Source organism: Lucilia cuprina, chromosome 3 (assembly GCF_022045245.1).
Source record: "Lucilia cuprina isolate Lc7/37 chromosome 3, ASM2204524v1, whole genome shotgun sequence".
NCBI classification, from domain to species: Eukaryota; Metazoa; Arthropoda; class Insecta; order Diptera; family Calliphoridae; genus Lucilia; species Lucilia cuprina.
Window position 1 is genome coordinate 64,952,682 of NC_060951.1, and position 14,846 is coordinate 64,967,527.

The window sequence follows — 14,846 nt, forward strand, 5'->3', positions numbered from 1 at the left end:
ATACCAACTGCATAAAATACAAATTAAGCTAATTTTTCAGAAAGGAAGAAGTTCGAATTTTCACGCAAGAAAAATTTGACGGTGTTATATTTAAACTGGAATTAAAAATTGATAGATCCTTATGAAATTTAACTTCATATATAATTTACTTTTATATAAAACTTATTTATGCCTAATTTTAACTCAATACTAGTGCTTATAAGGGAGTTATGGATTTTTATTTTGGTTCTATGGATTATTATCAACATACATCGTCTGTAGTATAAAACAAGAAATGGGCTCTGGATCCTTAAAGGTAGCAGAATCGATTAAGCCACTAATGACTAATTTTAACTCAATACTAGTGCTTATAAGGGAGTTATGGACTTTTATTTCGGTTCTATGGATTATTATCAACATACTTCGTCTGTAGTATAAAACAAGAAACGGGCTCTGGATCCTTATAGGTAGCGAAATCGATTAAGCCATGGTATGTGTGTTTGTTAGAAGACGACAGACATATGTAAGAAGCGAATTTTCAATCATAAATGACGACCTCTGAAAATTTCATCAAAACAAAAGACAATTTTTCTCCTGCTATGATAAATAAGCAACAACAACAACACTGTGTATTTGAAAAAAGATGTATGTTTAGATGTATTTGGTTTCATTGCGCTATGTATTTTGTTTCGTATGTTAGTTTCATTTCGTTGTGTATTGTTTTTGTTTTTACTGGATTTTGTACGGGCTCGATTTGCGCAACCGAAACGAAATCGGGGTCGTTGCAATTTGTAAAACGTTGCAATGGCAAACCACTGAAATACCATAAAATTTCATATAATTCTTCCCTTTCGCTAAAGAAGAAATATGGGCTTAATATTTTCTGTTAGATTTTCATACAGTATTGTGTATCAAAATTTGTTTTAATTTTAACCTAATTTTTTTGGTTAATTCTACACTTGGGAGAAGAAATAAAAAAACAAAACAGCCACTGGAGCGTATGAGCTATTTCAAATTTAAACAGAAAAAACTTATAAGTAATTTGAAAGCATAAATATAATAGTACAAAGATGAAATAAAGCTTTTAAGCTCTTTTAAAAACAAAAAAAGCTTTTAGCAATAGTTAAATGTAAACAATAAAATCTCTTCTATTGTATATGTTCAACAAATTCTTAAAAATGTGGTGGTTCTCTTTTTTTTGTTGCTGTGTTTTGTTGTCCTTTGTCTGCTGGGATTTTCAGTTATTTTCTTCTGTCCTACTTTTTCCACTTCAAGTAACTGTTGTTTTGCAGACATGTGCTGTTATGTTTTGGTTTGCATTCCAAAGGAGTTAAAAACAGAAATAAAAAACGAACGAAACACACAAGAAAAACAGAACAGGAAAAAGACTGACACAAAAACACAGCATAACAAAATATTGCCAACAAGTAGCAGTAGTAGTTACCATTCGACTACGACAGCGAACGTTTGCTGTTAAATAAAAAAAAAACAACAAATACAAAGTGTTTTCTGTGCGTAGTGGCGAACGAATCAGTCAGTCATTATTATACCGGATTAATAGAGTTATGAAAAATATACGGTATTTTTAAAGTGCAGTGCAGGGTGAATGAAAAACAGCTCATCCAGCGCCATCATAATCAAATATTCATAAAATTAAGAAATAAAAAAAAAACAGAATGTTTAAGCAAATGCAACAAATTTGCTTGCTGCTAACATAGTTAAAAACAAAAAACATTAACAAAGTGTATGGTATGGTTGGTTATTTTACTTTGTGAGAGCTAGTAATGTGCTGTTGTGATTTTTTTTTGAAATTCTAGGAATTCTGAATTTTTAACTAAAAATGCTTTTGTTTTTGAAATGTGAAACCCTTTGACATTTTACCAGCATGTTAATTTATGCTTTGTTTTGTCTTATTTTAGAAATATGCTGATTTTTTATAAGATACAAATTGTGCTATTTTTGTTTAGGATAAATTACACAAAAATATTTCAAAATGTCAATTATAAAAGACAAATTGCAAAATTAGTTTTGTTTTCTATTTATTCGTAAACCATTGTTTTTCTCCTTATTTAGCAAAATTTTCTTTTTGAAAAAAAAAAAAAATTGTAAATATTATCACTTTCTATTCTTGTTTTTTATATTTAAACAAGTTTTTAATTTCATTTCTGAATGTGGACTTTAAAACAAATCAAAAATCTAATTTAAAACGTGATATTTTCACATTTTCATTACAATTGTTATTTGTATTTTATTGTGTGTTTATAAGCAGAGTACGTATTTTATTTGACAACAATATGTTGGCTTTAAATTAGATTTTATTATACATCATTTAAATAGATATAAAAATATGATTTTAATACTTGTCATATCTAGCTTTTTAAGTTTTCTGTTAAAATGTAGGAGACGAATTTAAGTTTACCAGTTTTGCAGAGTTACTAAATTAGGAAGGTTTTTAGTGAATATTTTTAAATATTTCCTAGAAATTTACAGAATTGGTTGAAGTTAAATAATTTTAGAAGTGGCGTAAACAGATTAGCCAAAGTTACTTGAACAGCAATCTTCTGAAACTCGTTGGTGGAAGACTATTCTAAATTGTTTTTAACGTTTTTTCTAACTACAGTTTACAATTTGTCAGTTTATTTAACGCATACTAACAAAATACGCAATATCGGTATAAATTTTCACCTATTTCCATACATGAGGCTCCGGATTACATGCATTTTTCGTACAAGTTTGTTTCATGTACGCAGAAATAACATAATAAAGTATGACGTTTGAAATCCTTCCAAATTTAGTCTTAACTTCATTAGGTTCTGGCTATATATGATCCCTTCCCCCTATATAGGGGGGATTGTGCAATCCGCCTTTTGAGTCTGAATTAAGTTTTGATGTCTTACCAAATCTTAAAAACATTCGGTTAGTAAATCAGTAATATCGGTCTACGTATGATATCAGTCCATACATATATAATTCTAGTTCCCTTAATGTCATCAGCATCAGGTTATGTTTGATATATGGGGTCCTTATCAAAAAATAAGTTTAACTTTCATAAATGACTAAAAGTAGCCATGTTGATATAGATCAATATTTATAAAATCTATTCATAATAGACACTATCCCTATATTAAGTTTTCTTTATGCGTACTCAGTTTAATATTAAAAGGACATAAAGATGGAGTTTCAATTTTATATAAAAAGTTAATATCAAATGAAGATGCGAAAGTCAGCTTCAAAATAATATGATTTATTTCAATTCATTAGGATTAAAAAATCAGAGTACGCAGAATTGCTATAACTGGAATCTATTTTCACAAGCATATCAACTTTTCTATGTGTGAAAGCTTTTTTTCAAAATTGTATGAAGTAAAATTTAATTGTAATAATTAAATTTTACTTCATAAGGATCGGGCTATAATTGTTCCTGGCCCCATATGTGGCCTTTAAAAAATTACTTTTTAGCTAATAGCTGAAATATTAGTATGAGGATAAAAACCGGCATTAAAAAGTTGTATACGTGCCACGCCCACTATTTTTAGTCATTCCATTTTCCATTTCCATCAAATTGATGACTCTAATTGTTGCAGCTTTTTTTTAAATTTTAATTAAGAATTTGCAAACATAAAATAAATAAGGCAATTACGTACAAAAAGGTAAACAATAAAAATCACAAATTTCTAACCACAAAGAAATCCTCTTTAACGAATAACAACTTTTTAATTTGTCTCATAACCATCTATCAACTTGAATACCTTTACGGCTCATTTAAACACCAAAAAACTGTTACAAATAATGTGTGTTGGTGTTTCACTAATTAACTACTTAAAACAAAACCAACTTTTACACTCAGCCACAAAACGTAACAATTTAATTAAAACCTTTTTTTCATTTTAACCCAAAAAAAAGAAAATACTTAAAAAATTCATTAGGAAATTTGCATATTTTAAACACAAAGTATTTTCATGCTTTATTCGCTCACATAACATTTTTGTGAAAAAACATAATGTAACAAAGCTAACAGACAATTTGTTTTTAAAATTTAATAACTCGTTTATTTTTTTTTTGTTTAATTTATTAAAAAACTCAAACTCCACCTGTTTTGTCTTGTCTTGTTTATTTTACAGCATCATAAAACAACAATAATTCATTGCTTATAACAATAGCAAACAGCAGCATATAACAGCAAAACATCATCAGCAACAAAAATATGTAATAATATCAAACCATTAACAGGAAACAACAAAAAAGAAAACCATTTAATCATCATCATCATCATTATTATCATCGTTATTGTTTGTTATATTAAACTTACTCTTTGTTTCAATTTTTTGTTCTTTCTTCTACTTGGACTCCATTTTCTATTTATTAAAAATAACTACAACAACTAGTTCAAATATGAAATGAACAACAATAATATGAACAAAAAAAAAAAGTATTCAAACAAAAAAACATGTTCTCTACAGGATATAACAGGATAAAACCTAAAGAATACATTGTGTTAATGTTCGTGAAAAAGCAATAAAGAGTTTAATGCTACAAATTTGTGCAAATAAAGTGTTTTGTTTATCTGAAGAGTGCAATATTAATTATTACATTTTATTAAATCACTAAACACCATAAAATGTTTAATATAATAAAGCAGTAATTAAATTAAAACAAATTAAAATTAAATTCATAAAACAAAAGAGCTTAAATCAAATTTGAAAAAGCAACAAAATCTATATACGTTTAATCAAACCGCAAAAGTATGCATAATAAAACCACAATTGTTTAACACATAATAACCCAACAAACAACCAAGCAAATATTCTTCCGCAGCAGCAGCATTAAAAAATCAATTTCATAAAATATTCTATAATAAAAAAAAATTACAAAAAAATATATATTCCTAAAAGAATCAAAAAAAGAAAGAGTGAAAAATATTATAAATTGTGTATTGTGTTAAAGTATAAGAGTGTAAGTGAATATATCCTTTTACTCTGCTTAGGGGTTTAAGTCATTATGGTTAAAAAAAAAATATTGTAAAAATCTCAATCACAGTGGTTTAAATTTGATTTTGGTTTGGGAAATTATTAAAAGCAGCAAAAAATTTTAAATTTTATTTTTTTAAGAATAAGGACAAATAACATTCATATAAAAAGTTAGTTACATATTTATTTTATAGATGGTGCATAGTTTGTCCAAAAGTTCGGAATAAAGGCTTATTTTAGATTTAGATTTCTTCATCAAATAGTCGGGTTTCTTCATCTTTTTCAAATTCAATCCATTTTGTCTCCAATAATCATTATTATTCTTACAACTAATTTTATTTCATTTGTGTGCTGAGCTCCTTCATCTCATGATTGAGCACTAGTCAACACCATTTTCGCCTACAAATCTCCACCAGTATGGGTGGTCAAATATCAGTCTTCCTTATTCTTTCGGCCCCAAATATATGAGAGATCTTACAAAAGTTGCTCTTCACCAAATCATGCAAACAGAACACCAACTTAAGCCTTTTGACTGTCTTTTTGTAATCTATAGGGTGACGATCGACTCCCTCTTGGAAAATATTAAATTTGCTAATCACCTGGACAGTCGGTGGTCGGGTGTAGCCCTTAATCGGAGGTTAAATAGGTAGTTCGATCGAAATGCCTACTAAAATTTTTATATAGCACACGAATATATGCATCAGTTTAGAGTTTTTCAAAGAGCGAAATTATATCCTCTTGGACTTCTTTACAGCCAAACGCTGCTTCTGTGTCAATGAAATGCTAGACTGGCATTATACGGTTTATTCGATGAAGCTATTTGAAAGTTGAAAACACCATTCGGGATATCTAAATAAAGGATTGTTATGTCATTGCTTTCACTATGCTCTTTACTTTCTTCTCATTAATTAATCCTATCGCCAATAGAAGTGAAAATTGTGTTCCTTTGAACTTTTCATTTCCCTCGAAGGAAAATTGCATCGTGAACTTGTGAACAATTCATTCACAATAGTTGATTTTGTACGGAACAACGTTTACAAAATTTCATCAACAAATTTCACAACATTTATACTTTATTGCTCAACTGTTAACAAATTGCCTACTTTTAGGCAGTATATATTTATAATTTTATTTGCATATTTTATGTACAATCTATATAAAAATCAAGATTTCTACTCTGCATTAAGAGTGAAATGTTTAAATAAAATTTTGAATTATCATTAAAAGAGCCGTTAGTAGATTTCATTCTAAACTTATAATAACATTTAATATTAGAGTTTTTATTATAAAACGAAATTTTATTTTTAAACCCACTGTGACTGAACATAATATTTAGCTTTAAAATTTGTCTTAAACAATTTTTGCTGCTGTAGCAAAGCTTTTTTTTTAAAGTGTGAATTATATACTTAACGCATTATCGTTACAAAACATAATGACTTAACTTTAGTCATGCCATGATTTATAGTTAATATTTTATTTTCTTACTTGTTTGGGGATTTTTCCAGTCTCCATTTTGTGCTTCAATAAAAATGGCAGTTGCCCAAAAATAATTCTATAAAAATAAAACGCAAAAATAAAGAAGAAAGAGTGAAAGCTATAAAAAATGCCAAAAATAAAGTAAAGAAATTCTTAAAATTTAACAAAAGCCAAAGATACTTATTTGACTATATAACACCAAACAAAATAACAGAGCTGTAATACGACCAACACCAGCAGCAGCGTTATTTACACACTCACACCAGCAGCAGCAACAAAAATAGCAACAACAAGATCCTTGGAATGCGACCCGAGTGGACAATATAGCGCCAAATAATGAACCAAATATAGATAATAAAAAGAAAGAAATACTTTCCTACAGACTCTATACAATTCAAAGTGAGTATTCAACAATTTTGCTTTTATTATTTTATTTATTTTATAAACGAAATAGCAAAAAAGCTTTAAGAAATAGTTGCCTATTTAGCATATTTTTATTCATAACTTGGTTAATCTCAAACCGTCTTGCTTACTGGTCATAATTGGTTAGGTGTGTTAATAAAATACAAAGTGAAAAAGAGCTTCTTTTAATCGGAGGACATACATGAAATTTATTTTAATCATAAAATAAAAACTACTTAACTAATGAAAGAGTAGACAAATTGCAAATTATTTTTAATTTATGTTTTAGTTTTTTTTTTTTTTAAGTTTAGGATTTTACTTTTCCCCTTAACTAATAATTATCTTCGTATAAATATTTTTTTATTAAATTATTTTTTTTGATCCCTTTGAGAATTTATTTATTTTTTCCGTAACACTTTATTTAGTTGTGTTTTACAGTTCTTTTATGTCCAGATTTAGTTGTATATTGCCTTTTGTTAATTTCACTTTATACAAAGTTTTGTTCATCTATTCATTGCCTACTTTTAGGCGACGGGGATTCATAATTTTATTTGCATACTTTGTACGTCAAGCTTATTAAAATTCGGATTTTTTTGTATAATCCTATTTTTTTGTACAAAATATAATATCCACTATTTAAATTAGACAGAAAATGCAAATGTGTTTTGATAAATTACAAGTTTTAATTAAATTTTATAATAAGCTTAGTTTTTTTATGTTTTTTTTTAAAGTGGTAAAAAATCTTAATTAAATATACATATTAACAATAGTTTAATTTATTATGTTAATTAAAACATTTGTTTTTATAGGAAAAAGTTTTTAAAATAGTAGTTGTTATTTAAAAAGTTGTAATAAGGTAAAAACAGGTGTAATTTTAATTATTTTTAATAATTAATATTTGCATTTAGATTTTATTTGTTAAAACAAGGTTAATAGGAGGATGTATACTACATCAAATCCGATGAAATACACCTAGGCCATAACTGTTGTGCGCTTCTTTTCAAGCAAGAAAAAATTTTTTGTTGGTAAAAAAATTCACTGAATTTATTATCTTTCAATAATCAGAAATTCAGTTTTACGTATGTAATTCCTTAGAATTTTTGAGAGGAATGCTATTTCCAGAATAATGATACTTGGATCTTACTTTCACGAATACCTGACAGTGCTTAAGAATGTGCACCACAGTTTCATTGACCAATTATTTGTTTCCCTTATCCTATGTGTCTACTCTACGTTCCATCATACTAACCTTGGACTTGGTAATTTTTAGGAGATTTGTCGTCTTGCCCTCATTACCTTACCCTAAGGGGTGACCTTAATTTTTAAATAATTTGCATTCCTCAGGCTAACTATTTCGATCTCCCTTCCATTTAAAGCTAATAATTCGGACTTTCGTTGCTGACTACTCCCGAGTGACCTATTATCCATATGATGCAAACCTTACCTCTGGTAGAGTATTCAGTTAATGCATTCTTACAATCTAATAAGATCATAGATTTATCTTTATCACCAGATATCGACTAAATTGGCTTTTGGCTGTCGGTAAATATATTAAGGCCTGTCTAAAATTTTGACTTGAAGCTTGTGTTGTGATTAGGTACATATCTACATTGAGCAATTCGTATATGAACGGATTTCTAAGAGTATTTACTCTAAAGTGACGAAGACATTCCTCCTGGGATCAGCGATCAGGCACGTTCAATGTCAATGTGTACGACGACAGGTCCTACAGCCTTGATGGACATAGTACTCATTGCAGCACCACTTATACCCATGCTGTCTGTCTCTAGAGTCTCTGTCGTAGTTTATATATAAAAAATAAGAAACTATTTGTCACGCAGAAACCAGAGGATTAAAATCACATTTTAAGAACATTTCTTAGAATTTCAATCTACTGTTCACTGAAAAATATTAATTTTCAAATTTGTGTTGTACAGCTATTTAAAGAATTGACTTTGTATATGAAATAAGTTAACTTAATAAAACTATAATTATAAACTTTTGTGACTCGATTTATAGTTAATATATTATTTTCACGCATTCCGGGTACTCATGAATATTCCAAGAAGTTATTTTTAGGCAAACTTAGAAAAGATATTTTCAAAATATTAAATATTTTTGCTTAAATGATCCATGGGAAATTTATATTCTCGAATATTTTAAGAACTTGTTTTTTATACTTTTGTAAAAGAATAGCATATTTTACGGGAAAGTCATATTATTGAAGTGTAAGCTATATTTTTTTAACTACACCTTTATAAAGCCATTATGTAATATTAGGACTAAGATTCAGATTCTATTAGCACTGATGTTCCTTGTTGATCATATGCTCTATGTGGTTGGTGTCTCCATATCAATTTCCGGTCATGGTGTAATACTCTACAGCACTTTAAGCAATTAAACAATTATCCCCTTATTCATAGACAGCATTTTTTTTATAAAGGGCTTATAAAACAAAACTTTCATACGAAATTTGATTTATAAATCGTTTATAAAATAAAAATTTGTTTATGAATATGGTTTTTATTTTATATTTAATTTTTTGCTTTCCTGGTTCTCAAGATGCAAAATTAAAAAAAAATATTTTCAAAATATTGAAGATTTATATTTAAATGTTTCATAGGAATATTAATATTTTCGAATATTATGAAATTTAATTATCAATATATTTTAAATATCACACTGTGTTTAACAATTTAATTTATTATGATTATTTTTTAATGAAAAACAAAAATTTATTACTGTATATTGCCCTTAAGAAAAATCTCTTTATTTTTCATTTTCATGCTCTTTGTAAGATTTTTCAAAAAGTGTTCTGGTTGTTATTATGAAATATTATCCTGCTGGTTTTTTCCTTTTTTTTAAATAATGTTGTGACAATATTTATTACTTTTCGAACTTCAATGAGTTAAAGGGTATAATAAAACTATTAAAATCATTGATTAAATTTTTATTGATTTCATATTATATGTGTACATAGTATTATATGAATACATTACTTTTAACCACTGTACCAATATCAATGAAACTAATTAATTTATTTTGATATTTTAATTTTTAAATTATAAACCAAAATTTTGTGGTTTTTAAAACCTAAAATAAATTTTATTTTGGGTTCAATTCAAACTTTAAATAAGTTAGTAAAACTATTTTACATAAGTTTATTTTTATAAAAAAACACCCACATAAAAGAAAAATGAGGACAGACATGAAAGTATAAGCATTATTTAGCTGTAGATTGAAAGCCATCCATCCATTCATTCCTTTCGTAAACCCTTAAAATAAACACTTAAAAACTACTCAATCAATGTTTTAAAACTTTTCCTTTAGTTTTTTTTTGTTGATTTTTTATGTTTATTTTTTAAGATATATATTTTTTTATACAAAAGAAAACATAATCTAAAGCGTATTCTTTAGTTAAGCTTTAGATTTCTATTAATGTCATGTTGTAAATATTTTTGTAACTGAATTATTTTCTCACTTCACTTTCTATTTTCCTGGGTTTACTCAAGTGCTGTTACTGGCTGTAGATACTTGTAGCAAAAAGTAAATGTGGCACCAACATAACATAGTTATATTCATGTAAGAAAAAAAATTATTTATTTGTATTTATACTAGAACATGTCTACAGATATTTAATACTTTTTTAAGTTAAAGAGTGTTTTTTTTTAAGAAATTCATATTTTTGTAAAAAAATTTTATATTTAATACCAATCGGCTCGAGTGTGTTCTTCTGTCTGCACTTTTGTCCGGATGTCTTTCAGGCTTCCTAGCTGTCTTTTTGATTTTTTGGATTGAGGACGAAATCTTTTGAAAACTATTGCAATCAGCTCGTTATATCACGCAGTCCCCATACAAAACCGCTATGACGTCATAATTATATTTGATGAGTTTTTTGACTGATATTTTAGTAAAAGATTTAATATCTTTAAATTTATTTTAAAATATGTATAACCCTTTTTCTAAGATTTCCTACAAATGTATTATTTCTAACACCGTCTTCATTGAAATTTGTGATTTATAAAGTTTGAGAAAACTTTTTAAATTAGGGATTAAAAATTCTAAAATATAAAAATGCTTTAAGCAAATATGTATATATTTATTGAAATAAATAGAACACAGGGTAATGTTGGTATATAACTTAATGGACTACTTTTAACTAAAGGACATTTTGTAGTAAGGATATATAAGGCGACTTTTCGATATCACTGCACTTGCATCATCAATTTATAATAATGTCACGAATCTTTTGATGCCAGTAATAACATTTACTAGTATGTTTGTGTTAATAAAGTTAACTTTTTGACATTTATGTCAATGATATCAGTGTAAAAAATAAGTTTAAGGCATAATTAAATGCAAACAGACAAACATATGTAAAAAAGACCTACCAAAGATATTTTGATATTTTAAGAAATTACTTATAAAGAATATTTAAAATTTATAATGTAATAAAAAATGTTCGTAGTAATGAATGTAAAACAAAGAAAACTAATTAAAAATTAAGAATTTTTTCGCGTCATGTATGAAATTTTGTAATAAAATAATGAAAAACAAGTCAGAAGACTGTGAAACATAAATACCTTTCGTTAAAGAAAAACTTATATTTTTTAATTAATTTAATTTTTACTTTTTATACGCAATATCTTGATAAATATTATGAAAAAATTTGTTGTGATATTATTTATTCTTACTCTGTGAATTATAGTCCAACTACAGCATTGGTTTGTAATTTGTATATTTTTTTTCTCCCACACTGTAAACAAATGTACTTTTTTGTTTCTATTTATTTGTTTATTTATCAAAAATCACATTATTACAAACAAATACTAAAAAGCTTACTGTGATAACAATGAATATTACATTATATATTCTTTTGTTCCTTTTTTATTTCCTTGACAAATGTTTGTATCCGAACTTTTGATTTTGAATTTATATTTCATACAGAGACCTTTTTATAAAAATAGAACAGCTTTTCCGACAACATAAGTAAACATATTTTCTTTAAAACCAAAATATGTTCAATATGAATATTAAGAAATACAGAGGAAACTTGAATTAAAGGAAAACCGTAATTGTATTTAAGCAAGTAGAAAAGTATAGTACGGCATTGTCGACCATATGATACCCTGCATTACAATAGTGCTCAAATGACCTATTTTTAGGGAAGAAATAATGCACCGATCTCAACCATTTTCAATAGCGTTCGTTCCTGGACCAAAGAAAAGTAATCAAAAGTCATCAAATTATTTTGAAAATTGCGACTTGTAGCCTGCGCACAAGTTCAACATGGAATCACAGACAGTTGGACATAGCTAAAATGACTCTGATTCCGTAATTCCGAAACGATTGGTATACTTTAATGTGGGTGTATAACCAATATTTTTGGGTGTTACAAACTTCAGCACCAATTCATAATACCCACACTTTAATGGTGTAGGGTATAAAAAGTTAGCAAATTATAAATTGCTGTTTGGTTTAAGTTCAGATGTATGATTTATAATTCTCAAATAGTTTATGAGATTTTTTTTATAAAATATCTAAAAAACATGAACAGAGAAGGCAGGAATTGAAGTATCGATGTTGCTTATCGTTGCTTAATAATAACAAAGCATGAGCAGAGGCTGAAATGAAGTCCTCTTTTGAAATTCCAAAATCAAACTGTGGGTGATTGAATTCCAAAGGCAATTAAGCAGAAAAGCGTTACTAACTATTTATGTATTTTTTGTATCAAATAATTCTCTTAATTTCATCTAGGTTTTACTGTAACATAACCAAAATACTAAAAAAGGATTCATTTACCTAAACCAATGTTTATTTGCTTTTTAAAAAAACTAACAAAAAAAATATATATATATATATATATATATATATATATATATATATATTAATAAAAAAAAATAAACATAATAAAATTGTTACGAAAACAAGACCCATAAATGAAAGTACCACAACATTGTAGAAAGTATTTAAGAATTTGCAAACTGATTTAAACCAATTTCAAACACAACAGCAATAAAGACAAACAACATAGTTACATTTACATATATGTACACTAACTGTTACATAAAGAGTGTTACAAAACTCACGATCAATAAAAATTTTCTACTTACTACTAACTTTTAAGAACAGTTATAGGCAACTGGAATGGTATCATATTTTTAAAAATTTTGCGACACCCTTTAGAAAATATAGTAAATAAATACAAATGAAATATTTTCTCAAACAATCGTTCGAATAGGTTTTATATTTTGATTTCACTTCTTCGCCTTTAACAATCCAAATAAACTATACTCTTGTGTATTTACAAATGTAAGTGTATAGTATTACAAACATATACATATGTATGTATGTACAACTCACATTCCTGTAGTTGGAGGTTTCCCCTGTTTAGGCGTGTTGCTTGGTCTCATATTGTATTAAAACTTTACTTCTTTTATGTAGACTAAATGCATTATTACAAACACTAAAGTAATAATTGAATATTTACAGGATAATTAAAAAGAATATTAAAAAATATGTGTATTTAAGTAAGAAATTATACAATTAAAAATTGTTGTATACATTGTTCCCCTGCAAAACTACTGGGTTTTGTTAGTGTGTATGTATGTGTTTTTGTGCGTACATATGTGCGTAAAATTGCTTTTATTGTAATTTCATGTAAATTGCTAAATTCCTTCAAATAGTTTTCCTTTTTTTTTTTTGATTTGAACTTAAATCTTTTTTATTTTATTTCTGTATTTTATTGCACATTGTGGCTTAGAACAGGATATTGGCAGAAACCCTGACCCCGACGTTTATACATATTAGTTTTTAGCATAAAACTAGGTATTCGTTTTTTTATGATTTGGGTTTTTATTATATTTTGCCAAGATTGTGTTAAGTATATTTTAGTATGCATATAGAATAATTAACGTTAAATATTACTAAAATAAACATAAAATCTGTATAGAAATTAGCTGCAAAGTGTTTCTGGAAGTTTCTAAAGATCATAAAGCAACAAAGTATTTAGGTTGTTTTTTCTTGTGTATTTGAGACAATTTTGGGTTTTCTGAGAAAAAAGGTGGGGGGTATAATTACATTACGAAATTCCTTACAGCTTTAATTACAATTGTAACTAACTACAAATTAATTGTAATGGAAATATTAATCAATGTAATAGTAGTGGAATAAATTAAATTACAAGTAGAAATGCTAAAAGATTAAAAAATCTTTAATAATTATTTAGTTAGTTAGTAAGTTAGTTAGTTACTTTATTTTGTCCAAATTTGTACAATTTTTCCTTTTTTTTAAATTCCTTCATTCCGCAACACTTCACTTTCAACAAATTTATTCAAGAGGACTTCAGGTAGTATGAGCAATATTATTACTGCCATATTGCGTATTCGCAAACAAACTTTGTTAGTTACAGTTACTTTCAACTTGTCTGTTAAATTACAATAACAAATTGCAAACCTTGAAAATGTTTATTTCAATATTTTTTTTTTCGAAGTAAAACGATGTCTTTCTTTTTACTTTCAGTTTCACCTTTCTTTATAAATATTAAAAAGCCTCCAGACATAATAGTGTTGATTTGACTCATAAAATTATAGACAAATTTAAAATAACATAACCCATCTTTTAAAAAAACTAATACAGAGTGTGTGGAATTTTTCAGGGTTTTATCAAAGAAATTTTAATGAGTTTTTTCTAGTTATTTTTTTTAAGAAAGGAAATAATAAAATACTATTTATATTTAACTTTTGAAACTAAACGGCATTTTAGTTATATTCCATAATAATCAGTGAAAATGACTGGTTAGGGCGGTTATGAGTTTATCAAAGCATAATTATTATAATTTTCTTTTGTTAGTGTGAGTAGGCATGTTTCTGGCAGTGTATGTGTGTGATTCAGTGTAATGTTTAATGTCTAACTGCTTAAACATTTAAAACTTTTTATTTGTTGTTGATTTTGTTCTTTTATATAGCATTTCCTTGAGGGTTTTTCGTTTATTCATTATTATTGTTCATTTATTTTTGTTCT

General features: G+C 26.9%; 1 protein-coding gene across 2 annotated transcripts in view; it reads left to right on the top strand.

The window, feature by feature from the left end:
- Positions 1–1,486: 1,486 nt before the first annotated feature.
- Positions 1,487–14,846, top strand: part of LOC111674948 (venom dipeptidyl peptidase 4) — a 269,708-nt gene continuing 256,348 nt past the window's right edge. Inside the window, exons 1-3 of one of the 2 annotated variants that reach the window (XM_046946152.1) lie at positions 1,487–1,733; positions 4,101–4,932; positions 6,452–6,821. The gene's annotated coding sequence lies outside the window, so the exon portion shown is untranslated. The remainder of the gene's footprint in view (positions 1,734–4,100; positions 4,933–6,451; positions 6,822–14,846) is intronic. The other variant, XM_046946151.1, reaches the window with a different exon arrangement.